Source organism: Bos javanicus, chromosome 27 (genome assembly GCF_032452875.1).
Source record: "Bos javanicus breed banteng chromosome 27, ARS-OSU_banteng_1.0, whole genome shotgun sequence".
Taxonomy (NCBI): domain Eukaryota; kingdom Metazoa; phylum Chordata; class Mammalia; order Artiodactyla; family Bovidae; genus Bos; species Bos javanicus.
In genome coordinates, this window is record NC_083894.1 from 431341 (window position 1) to 456612 (window position 25272).

A 25272-nucleotide genomic window follows, 5' to 3' on the forward strand; every position below is an offset into this window, starting at 1 on the left:
ATAATATTCATAATTCACTTAGTAAATATTGAAGGCATCGTGATTTTGAAAATGGGTTCTTTGGTTCAGCCAAAGAACTGGCTGGTGGGTTTACAGTATTTACATTGTCTTAAATACTTAAGATAGTATCCTGGTCTTACTATCTTTACATCAAGTAACTCCCAAGCAGTGATAGAGGTTTTGTTGTGTGAATTATCTGTTCTTGACCTCTCAGGACTTCATGAAAATCTGTTGCCTTACTTGAATTTTTCTAATGATAATTCTTCAGGCATTTTTTAATTATTTTACTTTAGAAGCTATGAAAAATTAATGGATATAGTTAATAATAGGTTTAAATAATTTTGTATGTGTTTCAATAATGGTTTTAGAATTGTGGACAAAGATATGTTTACCAGATAGGAATTAGGGGGCAGTAAACTGTGACAATAAGAGGTGAAAGCTTTGGAGTTGTATAAACTTCAGCAGCAGCTACCACTTTCTATCTGTATTACTTTGGGCAAGTTACTTGAGCTTTCTTACCATTGTCACTTTGCTTGTAAAATAGAGGTAACACTTTGGAAGATACAAAATGAAGCGTTTATAAAGTACTTCGCACAGTACTTTTGGAGTAAGTTCTCTTAACGTGATAGCTTTTACCATTTTCTCATATTCTAATATTAATGTAGCTACATAGTACATAGAATTTAAAGTTTTTTTAAAAATTTTAGTCTTTAATCCTTTGTTATACTACTTTCAGCAAATTGAATACTACTTGTTTTAGTATAAACTACTTGTTTATAGTAAAATTCAAAGGTTTAGTACTTCCAAGTAAACTAACATAAATCTGGGAAATTTTGTAGAAAGATTATTATTCATAGATTTTGAAACGTAGAGGGCAACTCATATAGTCCAAATACTTGAAAATATTGAATAAAATATTTCTGCTCTTCCACTGACTACACAAAATCTAACTGGTAAGGAGAGATTTGGTATAGACTGTTAGATTAGATATATGAAAACGGGTATTGATTTAATATAGGAATTTGGTTCCTGGCATGGTAGTCCCTGTTGGGTATTAAAACTACCCAGTTCTCTCACCAAAAAAATGAAGGAGGAATATCTTTGGTTCTGGTATCATTTTAAGTCAGTATAACTCCTTTGGAAAGCAAATAGAGTTGTAAGAAATAAGTCATAAAGATTTATATACTGATTTGAGTTTAACTTTTGCCTCTTTCATGTAGTAGCTTTCAGACTTTGAAATTACGTCCCCTAACATCTCTGTGATCTGGAGAAGGAAATGGCAACCCACTCCAGTCCTCTTGCCTGGAAAATCCCATGGACAGAGGAGCCCGGTAGGCTACAGTCCACGGCGTCGCAAAGAGTCGGACACAACTGAGTCACTTCACTTCACTTCAACATCTTTGTGAAAATCATGTTTGAAAAGGCACTAGTAACAAAAATACTTTGAATGGCTATTAGGATTAAATGAGAGATTTAAGTAGCTAGCACAATGCATGATGCAGAATAGATGATCCACAAGTGTTAATTCTATTCCAAATTTCATTTCTAAGTGACCCTAGAGAGAAAGTACTAGAAAGACGATGTATTTGTTTCATATGAATTTACATCTCTCATTGTGGGCTCCTGGGGCTTTCATAATGGTGGCATGGTGAGCTGTCTCTGTCCTCTCTTCAAACATGCCCATATAGGCTAGACATTTTGTTGGCAGTGAGACTGCATATTTTTGAATTTCACTTATTCTAGGGAGAGCACCTAGATGAGTAAGAGAAAGTTCTGGTGATATGAAGTGATGTCGGGGATAGTTGGCTTGGTCGTCATATCAGGACAGTGATGCCACTGACCGAGTCTCCTGACAGTCTGAGAATGTGAAGTTTCTGTAATAGCAAAGGATATGGAAATTCAGCAATCAACACAGCACACTTGCAAATAGAAGTAAGGATTCTTAGATCCTTACAAGGACATGTCTACTGATGAGACCCTCCTGTCTCTGATCCAGGAACTTTGGATCAGCTTGCCAGCTTTTAGTGGGAGCAAATAATTGGAGCAGGTAACCCCAGCACATTCTTGAGTGTTCTTTGTGGGACTGGATGAGTTGAAAGACATTTCTTAGGTAAAGCATCTTTCAGCAGACCCAGGGTTCAAGCCTGCCTCGGGTTCATTCCTGGACTGATGTTTGGTGAAATCAAAATGAGTGCTTCGAATGAAATAATATATGGTATTGAGCTAAGGATGCCAGGAGAGAAATTGCAGAATTTGGGTTATTTCAAATTTGCTTATTATTGTTCACAATCAACAAGTTGGGTGTTCTTTCATTGTGTATAGAGAATTCCTCCTCAATACTTCGATTGAAATTGGAACATGTTCAAATAAATGGGGTGAATGTCCATTTATTAAATTGGAGAAAAGATCCTTGTTAGTATGTTAGTATGTTTATTTCTCTTACTTTACAAAATGTGTGTTTATACACAAACACACGCATTAAATTTTTCTTAACTTCTTAACTTGATGTCTGTCTTTTCCCCGACTATTGTGGCTTTTGATAGAAACAAGATTGCTCATTCCTGAGTTTTGCACACCATTTTGAACTGTCTAAATTGCCAAGTATATAATATAGTACAATTGTCTCCAATGTACAATTGACGTTGTACAGGAGACAGGATTCAAGACCATCCCCAAGAAAAAGAAATGCAAAAAAGCAAAATGGCTGTTTGAGGAGGCCTTACAAATAGCTGTGAAAAGACAGGAAGCGAAAAGCAAAGGAGAAAAGGAAAGATATACCCATTTGAGCAGAGTTCCAAACAATAGCAAGGAGAGATAAGAAAGCCTTCCTCAGCGATCAGTGCAAAGAGATAGAGGAAAACAATAGAATGGGAAAGACTAGAGATCTCTTCAAGAAAATTAGAGATACCAAGGGAACATTTCATGCAAAGATGGGGTCAATAAAGGACAGAAATGGTAGGGACCTAACAGAAGCAGAGGATGTTAAGAAGAGGTGTCAAGAATACACAGAAGAACTGTACAAAAAAGATCTTCACGACCCAGATAATCATGATGGTGTGATCACTCACCTAGAGCCAGGCATCCTGGAATGTGAAGTCAAGTGGGCCTTAGGAAGCATCACTATGAACAAAACTAGTGGAGGTGATAGAATTCCAGTTGAGCTATTTAAAATCCTGAAAGATGACGCTGTGAAAGTGTGGCACTCAATATACTAGCAAATATGGAACACTCAGCAGTGGCCAAAGGATCGGAAAAGGTCAGTTTTCATTCCAATCCCAAAGAAAGGCAATGGCAAAGAACGCTCGAACTACTGCACAATTGCACTCATCTCACACTCCAGTTGAGTTCAGTTCAGTCGCTCAGTCGAGTCCGACTCTTTGTGACCCCATGAATCGAAGCACGCCAGGACTCCCTGTCCATCACCAGCTCCCAGAGTCTACCCAAATCCATGTCCATCAACTCAGTGCCATCCAGCCATCTCATCCTCTGTCATCCCCTTCTCCTCCTGCCCCCAATCCCTCCCAGCATCAGAGTCTTTTCCAGTGAGTCACCTCTTCACATGAGGTGGCCAAAGTATTGGAGTTTCAGCTTCAGCATCAGTCCCTCCATTGAACACCTGGGATTGATCTCCTTTAGGATAGACTGGTTGGATGATCTTGCAGTCCAAGGGACTTTCAAGAGTCTTCTCCAACACCACAGTTCAAAAGCATCAATTCTTCGGTGCTCAGCCTTCTTCACAGTCCAACTCTCACATCCATACATGACCACTGGAAAAACCATAGCCTTGACTAGACGGACATTTGTTGACAAAGTAATATCTCTGCTTTTGAATATGCTATCTAGGTTGGTCATAACTTTTCTTCCAAAGAGTAAGCATTTTTAATTTCATGGCTGCAATCACCATCTGCAGTGATTTTGGAGCCCCCAAAAATAAAGTCAGCCACTATTTCCACTGTGCCCCCATCTATCTGCCATGAAGTGATGGGACTCGATGCCAGGATCTTAGTTTTCTGCATGTTGAGCTTTAAGCCAACATTTTCACTCTCCTCTTTCAAATTCATCAAGAGGCTTTTTAATTCCTCTTCACTTTCTGCCATAAGGGTGGTGTCATCTACATATCTGAGGTTATTGATATTTCTCCTGGCAATCTTGATTGCAGCTTGTGCTTCCCCCAGCCCAGAGTTTCTCATGATGTACTCTGCATATAAGTTAAATAAGCAGGGTGACAGTATACAGCCTTGACGTACTCCTTTTCCTATTTGGAACCAGTCTGTTGTTCCATGTCCAGTTCTAACTGTTGCTTCCTGACTTGCATATAGGTTTCTCAAGAGGGAGGTCAGGTGGTCTGGTATTCCCATCTCTTTCAGAATTTTCCACAGTTTATTGTGGTCGACACAGTCAAAGGCTTTGGCATAGTCAGTAAAGCAGAAATAGATGTTTAATTGTTGGCAATAGAGTAATGCTTAAAATTCTCCAAGCCAGGCTTCAGTAATACGTGGACCGAGAACTTCCAGATGTTCAAGCTGGTTTTAGACAAGGCAGAGGAACCAGAGATCAAATTGCCAACATCCACTGGATCATTGAAAAAGCAAGAGAGTTCCAGAAAAACATCTATTTCTGCTTTATTGACTATGCCAAAGCCTTTGACTGTGTGGATCACAATAAACTGTGGAAAATTCTGAAAGGGATGGGAATACCAGAGCACCTGACCTGACTCTTGAGAAACCTGTATGCAGGTCAGGAAGAACTGGACATGGAACAACAAACTGGTTCCAAATAGGAAAAGGAGTACATCAAGGCTGTATATTGTCACCCAGCTTATTTAACTTCTATGCAGAGTACATCATGAGAAACGCTGGGCTGGAGGAAGCACAAGCTGCAATCAAGATTACCGGGAGAAATATCAATAACCTCAGATATGCAGATGACACCACCCTTATGGCAGAAAGTGAAAAACTAAAGAGCCTCTTGATGAAAGTGAAAAAGGAGAGTGAAAAGATTGGCTTAAAGCTCAACATGTAGAAAACTAAGATCATGGCATCCGGTCCCATCACTTCATGACAGATTGATGGGGACACAGTGGAAACAGTGTCAGACTTTACTTTTTTGGGTTCCAGAATCACTGCAGATGGTGATTGCAGCCATGAAATTAAAAGATGCTTACTCCTTGGATGGAAAGTTATGACCAACCTAGACAGCATACTCAAAAGCAGAGAGATTACTTTGCCAACAAAGGTCTGTCTGGTCAAGGCTATGGTTTTTGCGGTGGTCATGTATAGATGTGAGAGTTGGCCTATAAAGAAAGCCGAGAGCTGAAGAATTGATGCTTTTGAACTGTGGTGTTGGAGAAGGTTCTTGAAAGTCCCTTGGACTGCAAGGAGATCCAACCAATCCATCCTAATGGAGATCAGTCCTGGTTGTTCTTTGAATGGACTGATGTTGAAGTTGAAACTCCAATACTTTGGCCACCTGATGTGAAGAGCTGACTCATTGGAAAAGACCCTGATGCTGGGGAAGATTGAGGGCAGGAGGAGTCGGGGATGACAGAGGATGAGGTGGTTGGATGACATCATTGACTCGATGGACATGGATTTGGGTGGACTCTGGGAGTTGGTGATGGACAGTGAGGCCTGATGTGCTGTGGTTCATGGGGTTGCAAAGAGTTGGGCACGACTGAGTGACTGAACTGAACTGATATGCCTCTTAATTTATAGTTTCTCTTTCCGTTTTCCATCTTCCTTTTTTCTTGTAACACACTTGCCCTACAGATTGTCTCAGACTTTATTTTTTTTTGTTTGCATCCCTGTGGTTTTGACCATGTTCCTCTGTCTGTCTTTGTTTTGAAAGAATACTTCCAAGGCACTGTAATATCTGCTTGTTAGTCTGTATAATTTTAGCAGCCACCGATCTTTTCCTAGGTCAAGAATTTTATTAGGGGTTTGTAAAATGGTGATGCCTCTTGAGAAATTTGTATGCAGGTCAGGAAGCAACAGTTAGAACTGGACATGGAACAACAAACTGGTTCCAAATAGGAAAAGGAGTACATCAAGGCTGTATATTGTCACCCTGCTTATTTAACTTATATGCAGAGTACATCATGAGAAACGCTGCACTAGAAGAAACACAAGCTGGAATCAGGATTGCCGGGAGAAATATCAATAACCTCAGATATGCAGATGACACCACCCTTATGGCAGAAAGTGAAGAGGAACTCAAAAGCCTCTTGATGAAAGTGAAAGTGGAGAGTGAAAAAGTTGGCTTAAAGCTCAACATTCAGAAAACGAAGATCATGGCATCCGGTCCCTCCACTTTATGGGAAATAGATGGGGAAACAGTGGAAACAGTGTCAGACTTTATTTTGCAGGGCTCCAAAATCACTACAGATGGTGACTGCAGCCATGAAATTAAAAGACGCTTACTCCTTGGAAGGAAAGTTATGACCAACCTAGATAGCATATTCAAAAGCAGAGACATTACTTTGCCAACAAAGGTCCATCTAGTCAAGGCTATGGTTTTTCCTGTGGTCATGTATGGATGTGAGAGTTGGACTGTGAAGAAGGCTGAACGCCAAAGTATCAATGCTTTTAAAGTGTGGTGTTGGAGAAGACTCTTGAGAGTCCCTTGGACTGCAAGGAGATCCAACCAGTCCATTCTGAAGGAGATCAGCCCTGGGATTTCTTTGGAAGGAATGATGCTAAAGCTGAAACTCCAGTACTTTGGCCACCTCATGCGAAGAGTGGACTCATTGGAAAAGACTCTGATGCTGGGAGGGATTGAGGGCAGGAGGAGAAGGGGACAACAGAGGATGAGATGGCTGGTTGGCATCACTGACTCGGTGGACGTGAGTCTCAGTGAACTCCGGGAGTTGGTGATGGACAGGGAGTCCTGGCATGCTGCGATTCATGGGGTTGCAAAGAGTCGGACAAAACTGAGCGACTGAACTGAACTGAACTGAAAATGGTGATATTCTGTAATTCTTCATTTCTCAGCTAGAATACTTTACAAAACAGAAACTTCCTCATTTTGATTAGTGGACTGTTGAGTTACTCTTATGTTTATTTTATATAAAAAAGACAGTAAATATGCAACTGTTCTTCTTTGTTAGTTTTTAGGATAATAAATTGATTCACAAGAATCTTTCAAAAGTGACTAATGAGATCTTTGTTCTTTCAAATACCATTGTTCTCCTTTCAAGTATTTTCATGAACTCATGGATTTCTACCATACTTTATGTGTTTCAGTCCATTGCAGTTATTACTTTGTTGTGGCTCAGTCTGTTCTGTTTTTGGTGGTGAGCACCTCTTCAAGATAGCTCCTAAGTGTTTTCGATACTACCCTAGTGGTTTGTGATAGCTTCCTTGCTTTCTGGTATGATCCAACCTCATTTCGTAAAATTCTGCCTCAGCACTTGAATTATCACTTTCTTTTGGGAGTGCTGGTTCCTTTTAGTTGGAAAGAATTTTCACGGATTTTTGCAAACTGCTATCTGGGTGCTATGCTTATTGATACTAGGTTACTAATTCATCAGATCAGATCAGATCAGTTGCTCAGTCGTGTCCGACTCTTTGAGACCCCATGAATCGCAGCACGCCAGGCCTCCCTGTCCATCACCAACTCCCGGAGTTCACTCAGACTCACGTCCATCGAGTCAGTGATGCCATCCAGCCATCTCATCCTCTGTCGTCCCCTTCTCCTCTTGCCCCCAATCACTCCTAGCATCAGAGTGTTTTCCAATGAGTCAACTCTTCGCATGAGGTGGCCAAAGTACTGAAGTTTCAGCTTTAGCATCATTCCTTCCAAAGAAATCCCAGGGCTGATCTCCTTCAGAATGGACTGGTTGGATCTCCTTGCAGTCCAAGGGACTCTCAAGAGTCTTCAACACCACAGTTCAAAAGCATCGATACTTTGGCGCTCAGCCTTCTTCACAGGCCAACTCTCACATCCATACATGACCACAGGAAAAACCATAGCCTTGACTAGACGGACCTTTGTTGGCAAAGTAATGTCTCTGCTTTTGAATATGCTATCTAGGTTGGTCATAACTTTCCTTCCAAGGAGTAAGCGTTTTTTTAATTTCATGGCTGCAGTCACTATCTGTAATGATTTTGGAGCCCAGAAAAATAAAGTCTGACACTGTTTCCACTGTTTCCCCATCTATTTCCCCTGAAGTGATGGGACTGAATGCCATGATCTTCGTTTTCTGAATGTTGAGCTTTAAGCCAACTTTTTCACTCTCCACTTTCACTTTCATCAAGAGGCTTTTGAGTTCCTCTTCACTTTCTGCCATAAGGGTGGTGTCATCTGCATATCTGAGGTTATTGATATTTCTCCCGGCAATCTTGATTCCAGCTTGTGTTTCTTCTAGTGCAGCGTTTCTCATGATGTACTCTGCATATAAGTTAAATAAGCAGGGTGACAATATACAGCCTTGATGTACTCCTTTTCCTATTTGGAACCAGTTTGTTGTTCCATGTCCAATTCTAACTGTTGCTTCCTGACCTGCATACCGATTTCTCAAGAGGCAGATCAGGTGGTCTGATATTCCCATCTCGTTCAGAATTTTCCACAGTTTATTGTGATCCACACAGTCAAAGGCTTTGGCATAGTCAATAAAGCAGAAATAGATGTTTTTCTGGAACTCTCTTGCTTTTTCCATGATCCAGCGGATGTTGGTAATTTGATCTCTGGTTCCTCTGCCTTTTCTAAAACCAGTTTGAACATCAGGAAGTTCACGGTTCACATATTGCTGAAGCCTGGCTTGGAGAATTTTGAGCATTACTTTACTAGCCTGTGAGATGAGTGCATTTGTGCGGTAGTTTGAGCATTCTTTGGCATTGCCTTTCTTTGGGATTGGAATGAAAATTGACCTTTTCCCGTCCTGTGGCCACTGCTGAGTTTTCCAAATTTGCTGGCATATTGAGTGCAGCACTTTCACAGCATCATCTTTCAGGATTTGGAATAGCTGAACTGGAATTCCATCACCTCCACTAGCTTTGTTCGTAGTAATGCTTTCTAAAGCCCACTTGACTTCACATTCCAGGATGTCTGGCTCTAGGTGAGTGATCACACCATCGTGATTATCTGGGTCGTGAAGATCTTTTTTGTACAGGTCTTCTGTGTATTCTTGCCATCTCTTCTTAATATCTTCTGCTTCTGTTAGGTCCATACCATTTCTGTCCTTTATCGAGCCCATCTTTGCATGAAATGTTCCTTTGCTCTCTCTGATTTTCTTGAAGAGATCCCTAGTCTTTCCCATTCTGTTGTTTTCCTCTATTTCTTTGCATTGATCGCTGAAGAAGGCTTTCTTATCTCTTCTTACTATTCTTTAGAACTCTGCATTCAGATGTTTATATTTTTCCTTTGCTCCTTTGCTTTTCGCTTCTCTTCTTTTCACAGCTATTTGTAAGGTCTCCCCAGACAGCCATTTTGCTTTTTTGCATTTCTTTTCCATGGGGATGGTCTTGATCCCTGTCTCCTGTACAATGTCACGAACCTCATTCCATAGTTCATCAGGCACTCTATCTATCAGATCTAGGCCCTTCAATCTATTTCCCACTTCCACTGTATAATCATAAGGGATTTGATTTAGGTCATACCTGAATGGTCTAGTGGTTTTCCCTACTTTCTTCAATTTCAGTCTGAAAATGGCAATAAGGAGTTCATGGTCTGAGCCACAGTCAGCTCCTGGTCTTGTTTTTGCTGACTGTATAGAGCTTCTCCATCTTTGGCTGCAAAGAATATAATCAATCTGATTTCGGTGTTTGCCGGGGACCAGCCCCGGCTGATCCAGGGTATTCGAAGGAGAGACGGCGTAGGCGAAGATCAGGAAACAATTGCTTAATTAAACGTTAATTAAGGATATAAAGAGTAATAGAATGAAGATAGCTCAGTGAGGAAATTCAGTAGAGAAAAGAGGCTGAATAATTCAGCCAGAAGTTAAGAGAAAGAACGACATGGTGAGACCAAGTTTCGGTGAACAAGGCCCGCACTTTATTTTCCAAAGTAGTTTTTATACCTTAAGTTATGCATAGAGGATAATGGGGGAAGGGGTAGAGTCTTGAAGCAAGCCAGGCTTTCTTCCTGCAAGCTTATCATATGCAAAAGCTTAGGTGATTTGCATCATCTTCTGGCCCGGAGGCCTGTTAACATTTTAAGACCTTTTCTTCAGAAAACGTATTTTTTTCTCTAAAGGTGATTGGTCAGGAGCCACCCTCCAAAAGCATTAGATAAAGTTGCATTCCTATAGAGCAAAGGTGTGGTGGGCTATAACAAGAAAAAGAATTAACTCAAGGGTCCCAGTTACAAACATTAAAGTTACTACTTACACCAATTATATTAATCAATACACTGCCAGGGACACAGCAGGTAAGGGATATGGAAACTTAGAAGCAAACATTGGCCCAACAAGTGAAACTCCCTTCACCAATACAATCAATCTTTCAACTACTCAAAAGAATCTCCTGCCTCTCACAGTTGGGAGGCTCTGAACAATCACGTGTGGCCAGAAAAACCTATTCAGGCAGGCTAGAGGATTTCTAAAGGAGTTTGTAGGTTAAACACTGTCACACCCAGGAATTATTAACTGGAGCTGTAAGTTAACTTTTTTCAGAGAGAGGTAGTGGGGGACAGCCCCCCATAAAGTCAGAGGTGTAGGTGAAAGCACAAAGCAGAAAGTAGGCAGACTCTGGTTTTGGGGGTAGATGCTCGAGAATTTCCAGGGGGACTCCTGAAGCTCAATCCCGCCTTTGCGTATGCCGAGCCTCCTTCCTCATGACCTTTGTCATGGGCGGAGTTCCTCACTGGCTCCCAGCAGTGATAGAATTCCAGTTGAGCTATTCCAGATCCTGAAAGATGATGCTGTGGAAAGTGCTGCACTCAATATGCAATATGCAATATGCACTCAATATGCACTATGCCGGCTCCCGGCAGGTCTTGACCATCTGGTGATGTCCATGTATAGAGTCTTCTCTTGTGTTGTTGGAAGAGGGTGTTATGACCAGTGCATTTTCTTGGCAATTATAGGTCTCTTCAAGAATGGAGCTAGGAAATACTTTTTTTAAAAAAGAAAGTTCAGCATGAGTTTGTACTGATAACTTGTAATTAAATAATATTGGAGAGTTTTTATTTAATATTTTAGAATTTTTGATTCTTCTCATACCGAAACCTTATGATATGCAGACATTACATAATTTCAGGATAATATCAGTATCATTACTGAAAGCACTGTAAGGTTTCTTTGTATTTCTTATGTCCTTAGGATGTATTTCACCAAGGATGTGCAGTAAGATTGCTGTGTTTTAGAGTTAAGCACTCCTCTGTTTGGTGTAACTCAATACACAGTTTAGGTTTGTTTTTCATTTTGATTTTGAGGAATGACTTAAACATTTTTTTTGTTTAAATTTATTTTATAATCATGTTTAAAAAACTTGATATATACGACAAGATACATATAGAGGAGTCTAGTTTCTGGACTGTGCTTGTGCTTAGTCACTCATTCGTGTCTGACTCTTTGAGACCCAATGGACTGTAGCCTGTTAGGCTCCTGTGTCCATGGGGATTCTCCAGGCAAGAATACTGGAGTGGGTAGTCATGCCCTCCTTCAGGGGATCTTCCCAACCCAGGGATCGAACTCAGGTCTCCCGAATTTCAGGCAAATTACGTACTGTCTGAGCCACCAGGGAAGGCCGTGAATACTGGAGTGGATAGCCTATCCTTTCTCCAAGGGATCTTCCCGACCCAGGAATTGAACCGGAGTCTGCAGGTGGATTCTTTACCAGCTGAATCCTAACCTTATTCTTTCCTTCCCTTGGGGGTAGTTGTTTTTTTAGAGCTTTTTGTTTATCCTTCCATTAAAAGTTATAGTAATTGTAGAAAATGTCTATATAATATCTGTGTATAGCTATATATTCTTCCACGCTCTTTTGATATAGTGTCATACTGTTTGTTTTCTCTACCTTGTTTTTTTACTTAACAACATATCTTGGCTATTTCATAGTAGTACTTACAGATAATATTCCTCAGAATTTTTTTTTTTAATTGTGGCAAAATATACATGTTGGACTAGTGGTAAAGAAACCGCCTGCCAATGCAGGAGATGTGGGTTCGAGCCTAGGGTCGGGGAGATCCCCTGGAGGGAAGGCATGGTTCCCAATCCAGTATTCTTGCCTGGAGAATCCAATGGACAGTGGAGTGTGACAGGCTACAATCCATAGTGTTGCAAAGAGTTGGACATGACTGAAGTGACTTAGCATGCATGTACGCAAAATATATATAACATAAAATTTACCATTTGAATCTTTTATTGTTTACTTTTTGGCATGCCATGCAGTTTGTGGGATCTTAATTCCTCAACCAGGGATTCAACCCAGTCCCCGGCAGTGAAAGTTCAGAGTCCTAACCATGAGACCACCAAGGAATTCCCCCATTCCAGTCATTTGTAAGTGTGCAGTTCAGTGGCATTAAGTACAGTCACCTTGGTAAGTCATTACCACTCTCCTTTACTTTTTCAGCTTCTGAAACTGAAACACTACCTATTAAACACTAATTCCCTGTTCTCCCCTCCCCTCAACCTTTGGCAACCACCATTCTACTTTTTTTCTTTCTCTTTGAATTTGACTACTCCAGTACCTCATTTAAGTGAAATCACAAAATATTTGTCCTTTTGTGATTGGCTTATTTAACTTTGCACAAAGTCTTCAAGATTCATCCATGTCATAACAAGTGTCAGAATTTCCTTCCTTTTTAAGACTGAATAATATTTCATTGTATATTTATGCCCAGCGTTTAATCATTCATTCATCAGACACTTGAGTTCCTTCCACTTTTTGTCTATTATGAATATAGCTGCTGTGAATACAGATGTATACATATTTGTTCCAGTTTTTGCTTTAAATTTTTTTTCGGTTATTTTCAGAAGTGAAATTTTAGGATAGCATGATAATTCTGTTTAATTTTTTGAGAACCCTCCGAACTGTTTTGTATAGCAGCTGCTCCATTTTACGTTTTTGCTAGCGATGCACAAGGGTTCTAGTATCTCTTATCCTCACCAACACTAGTTGTTTTTTGGGTTTTGTTTTGGAATAATAGCCATTGTATCGGGTACGAACTTGTCCTCATTTTTTAGTTCAGGTCCTACTGCAGGACATTTGCTTTTGAAAGCAGAACTTGCTATTGAGGTCCTTATTCATCTCTGTAGGGCCAGCCGGTAACATAGTACCTAACACATAATAACTGCTAAATAAATGTTTGAGTGAGTTAATGAACTTCATAAACTGTGAATTCCGGAAGAGGTGGTGGTAGTCGTGGTTGTGGTTGTAGAGCTGTACCCAAGCACGTGATCTCCTGGAATTGTAAGTAGCTGTGAGTTTGTTGGGGTTAGTAATGGTAGTCCTGACAGGAGTACCAGAGATACCACTTTTCTGTGAACACCAGTGTTTTACTTGGCCCCTTTTTTTTTGGAGCAGGGAAAGGTCAAAGTGACTTGAACCTTTCGACAGTATGTGTTTACACTTGTAAGTAGTAAAGTAAAGGACTAAAACAAACCCGCTTTCTTATCTCTAGACCTCTCATTCTCTTTCTGCCTAAAGAATCATCTCATCTCCATCTTTGCCTGTCAAATTCTAATGGTTATACTTGATGGATCCCTCCAGGCTTCTCTGTCAGTGGGATTTCCCAGGCAAGAATACTGGAGTGGCTTTGCCATTTCCTCCTCCAGGGAATCTCCCTGACCCAGGGATTGAACCAGTGTCTCCTGCTTGGCAGGTGGATTCTTTACTACTGAGCCACCAGGGAAGCCAAATCTGATACATTAATTAATAGGAAAAAAATAGGAAGACATAATAAAATACTATATATGGTATCATCCTGTTTTTGTTGAAGAAAAGAAGTGTATTCATGTTCATGTAGTGTAAGTGATCTGGAAAGATTTTTGTCAAGACCAACAGTGATTGTTCTTGAATTACACAGTTTGTTGTGTTTTCTGTGTTTTTCATTTAATGTTTGTGTTTTCTGATTTTTTTGTAAGAAACACATTGTATTTTTAAAATAGTAAAATTAGTACAGAAACTTTATTTTTAAAAATCCCAGCTGTCTTTTTTTGTCTAGCTCCCAGTTGCAGTGTCTAAGACTTAGTAACTTTTATTAAATATGTTTTTATCTGAATGACTGAAACTTAAGGAAGAACTTGGTAAATGCCATAAATAGGCATATAATGCTGAGAGGATTCAAAGAGAAAGAAAAGGATCATGTGTGGAAAGGATCAGTTGCAGATGATGTTTGAATTGACTTTGAAAGACAGGGTTTTGTGTTGTTTTGTTTTTAAGAGGATACTATAATTCAATACCCCTTTGTACCCGTGATTAACATTTTGTGGATAGGCATTTGAGGAAATGAAAATTCTTTGATTGTATTTATTCTTTAAACTCATGGCTTATATTTTTAGGATACATGCATTATCCAGCAGACTGACTTCTTATCTTCTATTTAGGTTAGTATTATTATGGTGGTTTTCCCTAAGCAAACAACAGCCTGGTGGAGTGGATTGAAGAGCCTATCGTGTGCTGAGAAACCAGCCAGGAATTAGGAAACTTCTAAATCGAAAAATGTGGAAAATACACAAGTAGAGGAGAATTAATTGCATTCAGTTATTTCTGACTTTAAGAAAAAATAAGCTTTTAAAATTTTAATTGATTTTCTTGCACTTTAGATCACTTTAAAAGAATGCCTTAAAATGCTTATTTTAGAGTATTAATTGTGATGAATTTGGTTTATAAAGTTTTATCTTTTATCTTTTGAGTCAGACTATAATTCACAACCATTCATGATACTTGAAATGTTAAAAGTACTTCCTGAAGAAAAGTCAGATTTTATGGGCTGCTCCACGAACTCCCCTTTGACTTAAGATAAATATACTCCTGTGATAAAGTCATATTTCTGCAAACTAGCTCACTGAACTAATATTGGAAAGTATTTAATATGCTGTCATAAGACATTAACAAAATAAATTTGTAAAAGAAAAGCAAATCTATGGGACTAAAAGTATTTTACAAATGTAGAATTTTTAATATATATATATAAAGTAATTCTTAAAGTTATAGACCTTTTCTCTTTAGAATTTTATTCTTACAAAAAAGTTTTCAAAGGTCTTATTTTATATCACTTAAAATTATTCTAAAAAGTTGTTTAAAATAATTTCTTACTCTAATTTGGATCTAAAATAGAATGAATACCATTTTTGAATTTTCAAGGCCGTTCCACATTTGGTTTCACATTTAGTAAATTTAGTCATAATATTCCCAAACCCAGTAGGATAGTTTCTATGGTTCTCAGACCCTTTGTAGAGTGACAAAGACTGGAATTCTGATTCTCATGAGTCAAATTTTGGCCTTTGATTCTGTTGCCCTTTCACACTCCTTGCTAAGCTTGGGCTGTTGCTATGCTTGAAGGCTTGTCAGCTAGCAGGTTCCTATGGTAACAGGAATGGAAATTTCAAAGAAGAAAGAGAATAGGAGCACAAAGGCTTGGTTGATTTGAATTTGAACAAAAAATAGAAGGTTCCCTGTCTTGCACCTTTGTTGAAGAAACCAGAAATTTAATTTTAGAAAGTTATTTTTCAGTTTGTAAACTTCATATACCCTGGTCTTAATTTAGTGAATAAAAGTATTGCTGCTTAGAGGAGTACTCAGTAAGAATCTTTTAAAAGTTTTATCAGCTGAAGATTCTTTTTTCCTCCTTTATAGAGCTTTGATAGTCTGTGTTCCTTATATATATTCTCAACTTGGCAGTATGCTGGCTAACATTTAATTTTGACTTTGATGAAGTTAAAAATTGTTAAGAGTTATAATGAGGGCAGTTTGCTTATTTGAAAAATATTAATGCTTTTTGTTTTTACATAATTCTATTGAGGTATGATTTGTATACAGTTAACTGTACCCATTGAACAGTGTTCAGCTTGAGTTTTGACAGAAGTATATATCTGTGAAACCATCATCACTATCAAGATATCATACATTTCCATCACCTCAAAAGCTTCCTAGGGATCTTCCCTGTGGCTCAGACACTAAAGAATCTGCCTGCAATGCAGGAGACCCAAGTTCGATCCCTGGATTGGGAAGATCCTCTGGAGAAGGGAATGGCAATCCATTCCAGTATTGTTGCGTAGAGAATCCCATGGACAGAGGAGCCTGGTGGGCCACAGTCCGTGGGGTCGCACAGAGTCTGACACAACTGAGCAACTAACACTGCTGCTGCTGATAGGTCGCTTCAGTCGTGTCCGACTCTGTGCGACCCCATAGACGGCAGCCCACCAGGCTTCCCGCCCCTGGGATTCTCCAGGCAACTGACACTACTACGCTGCAAAAGCTTCCCTGTGCCCATTGTAGTCCACCCCTCTGAGTTGACTCCCTGCGGAAGCAACCACTGATCTGCTTTCTGTCACTGTGGATTAGTGTGTTCATTTTCTAGAGTTTTATATGAATGTACATATAGTATCTACTTTGTTATGTCTGGTTTCTTTCACCCAGAATTGTGATTTAGATTTTAATGCATGTTTTATTTTGCTTTTTAAAAACAGCAGTCCAGTTGACAATTGACTTTTTCACTTGGTAGTTGAGCACAGGGAATTGAGCAGGGTTCCTGGTGCCCATCAAATAGGCCTTCTGCAGCTTTATTAATTTGTAGCTTTTTCCTAATCTCAATTTTTAAGCTATCATTTACTAGGAGCTGTATCCTATTTTATATATTCTTATTTGTATATGTTGTTGTTGTTCAGTTGCTAAGTTGTGTCCGATTCTTTGCAACCCCATGGACTGCAGCATGCCAGGCTTCCCTGTCCTTCTCAAACTCATCTCCATTGTGTCTGTGATGCCATCCAGTCATCTCATCCTCTGTCATCTCCTTCTCCTCCTGCCCTCAGTCTTTCCCAGTATTAGGGTCTTTTCTAGTGAGTCGGCTCTTCACATCAGGTGGCCAAAGTATTGGAGCTTCAGCTTCAGCATCAGTCCTTGCAGTGAATATTCAGGGTTGATTCCCTTTAAGATTGACTGGACTGGTTTGATCTTCTTAATACATCTATATATATTAACACCATTTTATAGAGGAAAAGCTGAAATTTAGAGAGGTTACAGAGAACAAACTGGTTAATAAACTCAAGGGCTCTGGATAAGAATGCCAAGGTTTAACTCTTGGGACTGTCTTTGTAGCTCTGTGATCTTCGGCGAGCTACTTAACTTTCTGTGTCTTATTTTCTTCACATTTATTATCAAATGGTATGACTAATGATAGTACCTGCCTTATGGGATTGTTGAGAAGATTAAGTTAGGTGTGTGAAGCACTTACAGCACTGCCCAGCCTGTAGTGAGTGTCCATCAATGCTAGCTGAGCCACAGCACAAGATACTTACAGCTAGTGAGTGACAGAAGCATACACTTAAAGCCTTATGCTCAGGGCAAGCAGCACAAAATGGTGATTCAAATCAGTTTTATAATTCATGATGGAGCTCACAAATGGAGGTTTTACTAATGTGGTAACATATCAATATCAGATTAGTTGGTATTGTATAGTTGAGGACTAAGCAAATTTGAGACTTACTTAAGGCATACATATGCTTGTATGTATGGTGTCTGTACATATATCAGCATGTGAATATAATGCATTTTTAGGCTTTGAATTTTTTTTTTTTTTTTGGTGGCGCTGGGTCTTTGTTGCTGTGCACAGTCTTTCTCTAGTTGTGGTTTAAGAGCTTCTCCGTTGCAGGGGCTTCTCTCGTTTCAGGGCACAGGCTCGAAAGTGCATAGGCTTTAGTAGTCATGGAGCGTGGGCTTAATAGTTGCAACTTGCAGGCTCCAGAGCTTGGGCTCACTAGTTGTGGCCCACTGGCTCAGTTGCCCTGTGGCATGTGGGATCTTCCCAGACCAGGGATTGAACTGGTGTCCCTTGCATTACAAGGTGGATTCTTAACCACTGGACCACCAGGGAATCCCTAAACTTTAAAATAGTTATAGACTCACAGGGAGAAGGCAATGGCACCCCACTCCAGTACTCTTGCCTGGAAAATTCCATGGATGGAGGAACCTGGTGGGCTGCAGGCCATGGGGTGGCTAAGAGTCAGACACGACCGAGTGACTTCACTTTCACTTTTCACTTTCATGCATTGGAGAAGGAAATGGCAACCCACTCCAGTGTTCTTGCCTGGAGAATCCCAGGGACGGGGGAGTCTGGTAGGCTGCCATCTATGGGGTCGCACAGAGTCAGACACACCTGAAGCAACTTAGCAGCAGCAGCAGCTCAGGAAATTAAAGGAGTGTAGAAATTCTATATACTATAGCTAGTTTCACCGGCGGCGGGGGGCTGGGGAATGGTGTCTTGCTATCTTATGTAGCCATTAGTATCAAAACTGGGACCTTGGACTTCCTGTGGTCAAGTGGTTAAGAATCCTCCTGCCAGTACAGGGGACACCAGTTTGATCCCTGATCCAGGAAGATCCCACATGCCTCGGGACAGCTAAACCCATGTACCACAACTACTGAAGCCTCTATTCCCTAGAGTCTGTGTTCTGCAACAAGAGAAGCCGCTGCAATGAGAAGCCCACACACTGCAACTGGAGAGTAGCCCCCACTCACTGCAGCTAGAGAAAGCCTACACTCAGCAGTGAAGACCCAGCACAGCCAAATTCATAAATAAAACTTTTTAAAGGCACAGGTGATCTAAAAAAAAAAAAAAGGAAAGTTATCATAGGTATACTCTTTAGCCCGTTATCATACTTCACCCGTTTTTACATGTACTCATTTTTGTGTCTGTATATGCACATGTCCATGTATTTTTATTGTCTTTGCATTTGTATCACATGTATAAGTTCATGGAGCCATCACTTTGGTTAAGATACTGTGGAAATTCCCTGGCAGTCCAGTGGTTAGGATTCTGTGCTTCCACTGCAGGGAGCACAGGTTCAGATCCCTGGTTGGGGAACTGAGATCCCACAAGACCCGCAGCGTGGCAAAAAGAAAACAAAACACCAAAACGATACAGAACTGTTTTTATCACCAATCTTTCCTGTGCTTCCTTTCTCCCTACCACCCTTTCCTATTCCCAGGCAACCACTAATTTGTTCTCTGTCCCTATAATTTTGTCAAGAATCTTATATAAATAGATTCATACAGTGTATAATCTTTTGAGATTGACTTTTTTCGTTTAGCATAATACCTTGAGACCCATCCAAGTTGCTTCATGTACCAGTAGTGACTGTTTTTAATTGCTGAGAAGTATTCCGTTACAGAGATGTTCTGCAGTTTGTTGAATCATCCACTGGAGGATACTGAGTTGTTTCCAGCTTTTTGCTATTGCAAATAAAGCTGCTCTGAACATTCATGTACAGGTTTCTGTGCAGACATAAATTTTCCTTTCATGTAAATAAATGCCCAGGAGTGTGATTGCTGGGTTACAGGATAAGCAGGAATTTGAATTTTTAAGAAACTGCTCAACTATTTTCCATAGAAGTTCTACCATTTTACATTCTACCAGCAGTGTATGAGAGACGTATGTTCTCAGCATTCTTACCACCATTTGGTATTTTAACTTTTTTATTCAGCTTTTCTCAGATGATGTAATATCTTACATGATTTCAATTTGCATTTCCCTTATGACTAATAATATTGAACATCTTTTCATGTGCCATTCATATATCTTCTTTGATAAAATGTCTCTTCATGTCTATTTTTCATTTTCAGTTGAATTGTTTTTTACTTTTGAGCTTTGAGAGTTCTTTATATATTCTAGATACAAATCCTTTGTTGGAAATGTAGTTTGTAAATAGTTTAGTCTATAGCTTGCTTTTTCATCCTTTTAACAAAGTCTAGGAGAATAGAAGTCTTAAATTTTAACAATGTCCAGTTTACCAAGTTTTTTTCCTTTTAGGGACTGCATTTTTGGTGTCGTTTCTAAGAATTCTTCAGTGGGTCTGCAAATTCTCTGAAGTTTTATAGCTTTATGTCTCACATTTAAATCTATGATCAATTTTGAGTTAATTTATATAAAGTAAGTTTCATTTTTTTGCCTGTGAATATCCACTAGCTTCAGCGCTATTTGTTGAAGGCTATCTATCCTTCCACCATTGAACTGCTTTTGCTTCTTCCTCAAAAATCAGTTATCTGTCCTTGTATAGATTTATATTTGGGTTCTCTATTCTGTCTTGTTGATCTTTGTGCCTATTTCACCACCAGTACCACAGTGTCTTGATTTTTGGAGCGCCGAAGAATTGATGCTTTTGAACTGTGGTGTTGGAGAAGACTCTTGAGAGTCCTTTGGACTGCAAGGAGATCCAACCAGTCCATTCTAAAGGAGATCAGTCCTGGGGTGTTCTTTGGAAGGACTGATGCTAAAGCTGTAACTCCAATACTTTGGCCACCTCATGTGAAGAGTTGACTCATTGGAAAAGACTCTGATGCTGGGAGGGATTGGGGGCAGGAGGAGAAGGGGACGACAGAGGATGAGATGGGTGGATGGCATCACTGACTCGATGGACGTGAGTTTGAGTGAACTCCAGGAGTTGGTGATGGACAGGGAGGCCTGGCGTGCTGCAATTCATGGGGTCACAAAGAGTTGGACACGACTGAGGGACTGAAGTGAACTGATCTGAACTGAAACAGTAAATCTTAAAATTGGATAGTAAGATTTTTCCCACTTTTTTTTCAAAATTGTTTCATTTATTCTATTTTTTTCATATAAAATCTAGAATAAGCTTGTCTTTAACTAGTAAAAGTATTACTGCATTTTGACAGAAATGTTATTAAATTTAGAGGTCAGATGTTGAATCTCTAATCCATAAACAGTGTTGTTATGGATTGACCTGAGTCCCCCTGAAAAGTGAAAGTGTTAGCCGCTTGGTCATACCTGACTCTCTGTGACTCAATGGACTGTAGCCCGTCAGGCTCCTCTGTCCATGGAATTCTCTCCAGGGAAGAATAATGGAGTGGGTAACCATTCCCTTGTCCAGGGGAATCTTCCCGATCCAGGGATTGCACCTGGGTCTCCCACATTGCAGGCAGATCCTTTACTGTCTAAGCCATCAGGGGAGTCCCTTGAGTCCCCCTAATAAGCCCTAACCTCCAGTACCTCAGAATGTGACCTTATTTGAAAATGGGGTCATTCTAAATGTTATTAGTTAAGACAGATTTATACTGAAGCAGTGAGGGACTCCTGTTCCAATATGACAGGTGTCCTTGTAAAAGGTAATTTTGAACACAGGTACACATAGAGGGAAGATACGTGTAGAAGCATGGAGAGAATGCTGTGTGAAGGTTAGGTTTGTGCTGCCACAAGGCAAGGAGCTACTAGAAACTAAGAAAGATACCTGGAACGTATCTTTCCCTATCACCTTTAGAGGGAGTATGGTTCTGCTAGCACCTTGATCTCAGACTTTTAGCTTCCAGAAATGTGACACAATCAATTTCTGTTGGTTAAGCCACTCAGTTTGAGGGAGTTTGTTATAACAGCCCTAGCAAACTAATAAAACATATATCTGTTCATTTATTTATATCTTCCTTGATTACATCAGCATTTTATAGTTTTCGGCACACAAGATAAATATGTTAAGTATATACCCAGGTGTTTCTTTGTTAAAAAATAAATGTGATTATAAATGTATTGTTTTAACTCTGTTTCTACATGTTCATTATATATAAAAACACAATTGTATACAGAAATTAAATTTTTAGGTATGTTTTTCTTATATTCTGCAAACTTGTTGAACTTACTCATTCTAGGACTATTAGTTTTTTGTTGTTGTTACTAATTTAAAAATGTTTTTTTGAGATTCCTTAGGATGTTCTATGTAGACAGTAATGTCACATGCAAATAGGGACAGTTTTCTTTTTCCAATCGCTACACTTTTTATGTCCTTTTCTTGTTTTGTGCTGATGGGACTTCTAGTACTCTGCTGAATATGAGTGGTGGGACTAGGCATTCTTCCCTTGTTTCCAACATTGAAGATAGAAATCCAGTGTTTCACCACAAAGTATGATGTTTACTATAGGGTTTTTGTAAATATACTTTATCAAGTTGAAGAAGTTACTTTCTATAGTTTGCTGAAAACTTTTAAAATCATGAATGCTATTTCTGCATCATTTGGTATGATTGTGTGACTTTTCTCTTTGTTATGTTAGCCTGTTGATTTGGTGGATTACATTGATGTTGGACTATCCTACTAAGTTGTGGTGTTGTGTAATACTTTTAATATATTTTTGGACTTGATTTCCTACTATTTTATGAAGGATATTTGCATTTTTTAAGGGGGTGGTATTTATCTATAGTTTTCATCTTTTGTATTATCTTTGTTGGGCTTTCTTGGTGACTCAGACAGTAAAGAATCTGCCTGCAATGCAGGAGACACAGGTTCAATCCCTGGGTCAGGAAGATCCCCTGGAGAAGGGAATGGCACCCCACTCCAGTATTCTTGCCTGGAGCTTTCCATGGACAGAGGAGACTGTCGGGCTATAGTCCACGAGATCGCAAATAGTCAGATATGACTGAGCGACTAACACACTTTTGTTTTGCTTTAATATTAAAGAGTTCTTCTGTGTATTCTTGCCACCTCTTCTTAATATCTTCTGTTAGGTCCATACCATTTCTGCCCTTTATTGATCCCATCTTTGCATGAAATGTTCCCTTGGTATCTCTAATTTTCTTGAAGAGATCTCTAGTGTGTCCCATTCTATTGTTTTCCTCTATTTCTTTGCACTGATCACTGAGGAAGGCTTTCTTATCTCTCCTTGCTATTCTTTGGAATAGCAAGATTGTTTGGCTTCATAAAGGACAGAAATGGTATGGACCTAACAGCAGCAGAAGACATTAAGAAGTGGTGGCGAGAATATACAGAAGAACTATACAAAAAGGATCAGATAATCACAACCCAGATAATCACGATGGTATGGTCACTCACATAGCGCCAGACATCCTGGAACGCAAAGTCAAGTGGGCCTTAGGAAGCATCACTATGAACAAAGCTAGTGGAGGTGATGGAATCCTATTTGAGCTATTTCAAATCCTGAAAGATAATGCTGTGAAAGTGCTGCACTCAATATATCAGCAAATTTGGAAAACTCAGCAGTGGCCACAGAACTGGAAAAGGTCAGTTTTCATCAGCACTCATCTCAAAGGCTAGTAAACTAATGCTCAAAATTCTCCAAGCCAGGCTTCAGCAGTATGTGAACCATGAACTTCCTGATGTTCAAGCTGGTTTTAGAAAAGGCAGAAGAACCAGAGATCAAATTACCAGCATCCGTTGGATCATTGAAAAAGCAAGAGAGTTCTAGAAAAACATCTATTTCTGCTTTATTGACTATGCCAAAGCCTTTGACTGTGTGGATCACAACAAACTCTGAAAAATCTTTAAAGAGATGGGAATACCAGATCACCTGACCTGCCTCTTGAGAAATTTGTATGCAGGTCAGGAAACAACAGTTAGAACTGGACATGGAACAACAGACTGGTTCCAAATAGGAAAAGGAGTATGTCAAGGCTGTATATTGTCACCCTGCTTATTTAACTTCTGTGCAGAGTACATCATGAGAAACGCTGGGCTGGAGGAAGCACAAGCTGGAATCAAGGTTGCTGGGAGAAATATTAATAGCCTCAGATATGCAGATGATACCATCTGTATGGCAGAAAGTGAAGAAGAACTAAAGAGCCTCCTAATGAAAGTGAAACAGGAGACTGAAAAAGTTGGCTTGAGGCTCAACATTCAGAAAATAAGATCATTTTCTTATTCAGATCATTTCAACATTCAGAAAATAAAATAAGATCATGGCATCTGGTCTTATCACTTCATGGCAAATAGATGGGGAAACAGTGGAAACAGTGACATGCTTTATTTTTGGGGGCTCCAAAATCACTGCAGACGGTGACTGCAGCCATGAAATTAAAAGACAGTTACTCCTTGAAAGAAAAGTTATGACCATCCTAGATGGCATATTAAAAAGCAGAGACATTACTTTGCCAACAAAGGTCCGTCTAATCAAAGCTGTGGTTTTTCCAGTAGTCATGTATGGATGCGAGAGTTGAACTATAAAGAAAGCTGAGTGCCGAAGAATTGATGCTTTTGAACTGTGGTGTTGGAGAAGACTCTTGAGAGTCCCTTGGACTGCAAGGAGATCCAACCAGTCCATCCTAAAGGAAATCAGTCCTGAATATTCACTGGAAGGACTGATGTTGAAGCTGAAACCACAATACTTTGGCCACCTGATGGGAAGAACTGACTCATTTGAAAAGACTCTGATACTGAGAAAGATTAAAGGCAGGAGGAGAAGGGTACGGCAGAGGATGAGATAGTTGGATGGCATCAGCAACTCAATGGACATGAGTTTGAGTAAACTCTGGGTGTTGCTGATGGACAGGGATACCTGGCTTGCTGCAATCCACAGGGTCTCAAAGAATTGGACACGACTGAACAACTAAACTGAATTGAATATTAAGTAATCTGGACTTCACAGAATTTGTTCAGATTAGTTCTCTGCTGTTTTCTGGAAGAGATTGTGTAGAATTGGTATTCTTTTAAAATTGTTAGATTTTACCAATGAAAGCATCAGGCCTGAATATCTTTTTTCAGGAGAATTTAAACTACAAATTCAATTTGTTGAATAGTTACAGGACTGTTCAGATTATCAGTTTCATCTTGGGTGAGTTTTGGTAGTCTGACTTCTGAGGAATTGGTCTACTTCATCTAAATTGTCTGGTTTATATGCATAGAGTTGTTTGTAATATTACTTATATATTTTTAACATTTTTATTGGAAAGTGAAAGTTAGTGTTGGCTGTGCTGGGTTTTCATTGCTGCGTGCAGTCTTTCCCTAGTTGCAGAGTGTGGGGGCTACTCTTTGTTTTAGGCTTTTCATTGTGGTGGCTTCTCTTGTTGCAGAGCCTGGGCTGCAGAGTGTGTGGGCTTCAGTAGTTGTGGCACATGGGCATGTCACTCTGAAGCATGAGGGAATTTCCTGGACCAAGGATTGAACCTGTGTCCCCTGCATTGGCAGGCAGATTCTTAACCACTGGGCCACTAGGGAAGTCCTTCCTTATTATATTTTTACTGTTGGTACAGTCTCTAGTGATACCCTCTTTTTCATTCTTGATATTGGTTAAGTTGTGTTTCTCTGTCTTTTTAAATCATTTGTACTAGAACCTTATCAATTGTACTGAAGTTTTCAAAGAACCAGCTCTTGGGTTGAGTGATTTTTTAAAAAAATTTGATTTTCTGATTTCAGTGTCATTGACTTCTCTTATTTATTAT

General features: G+C 39.6%; 1 protein-coding gene across 1 annotated transcript in view; it reads left to right on the forward strand.

The window, feature by feature from the left end:
* Positions 1 to 25272, forward strand: part of LOC133239775 (liprin-alpha-1-like) — a 99633-nt gene that overhangs the window by 11392 nt on the left and 62969 nt on the right. Inside the window, exon 2 of the mRNA XM_061404037.1 lies at positions 12329 to 12476. The gene's annotated coding sequence lies outside the window, so the exon portion shown is untranslated. The remainder of the gene's footprint in view (positions 1 to 12328; positions 12477 to 25272) is intronic.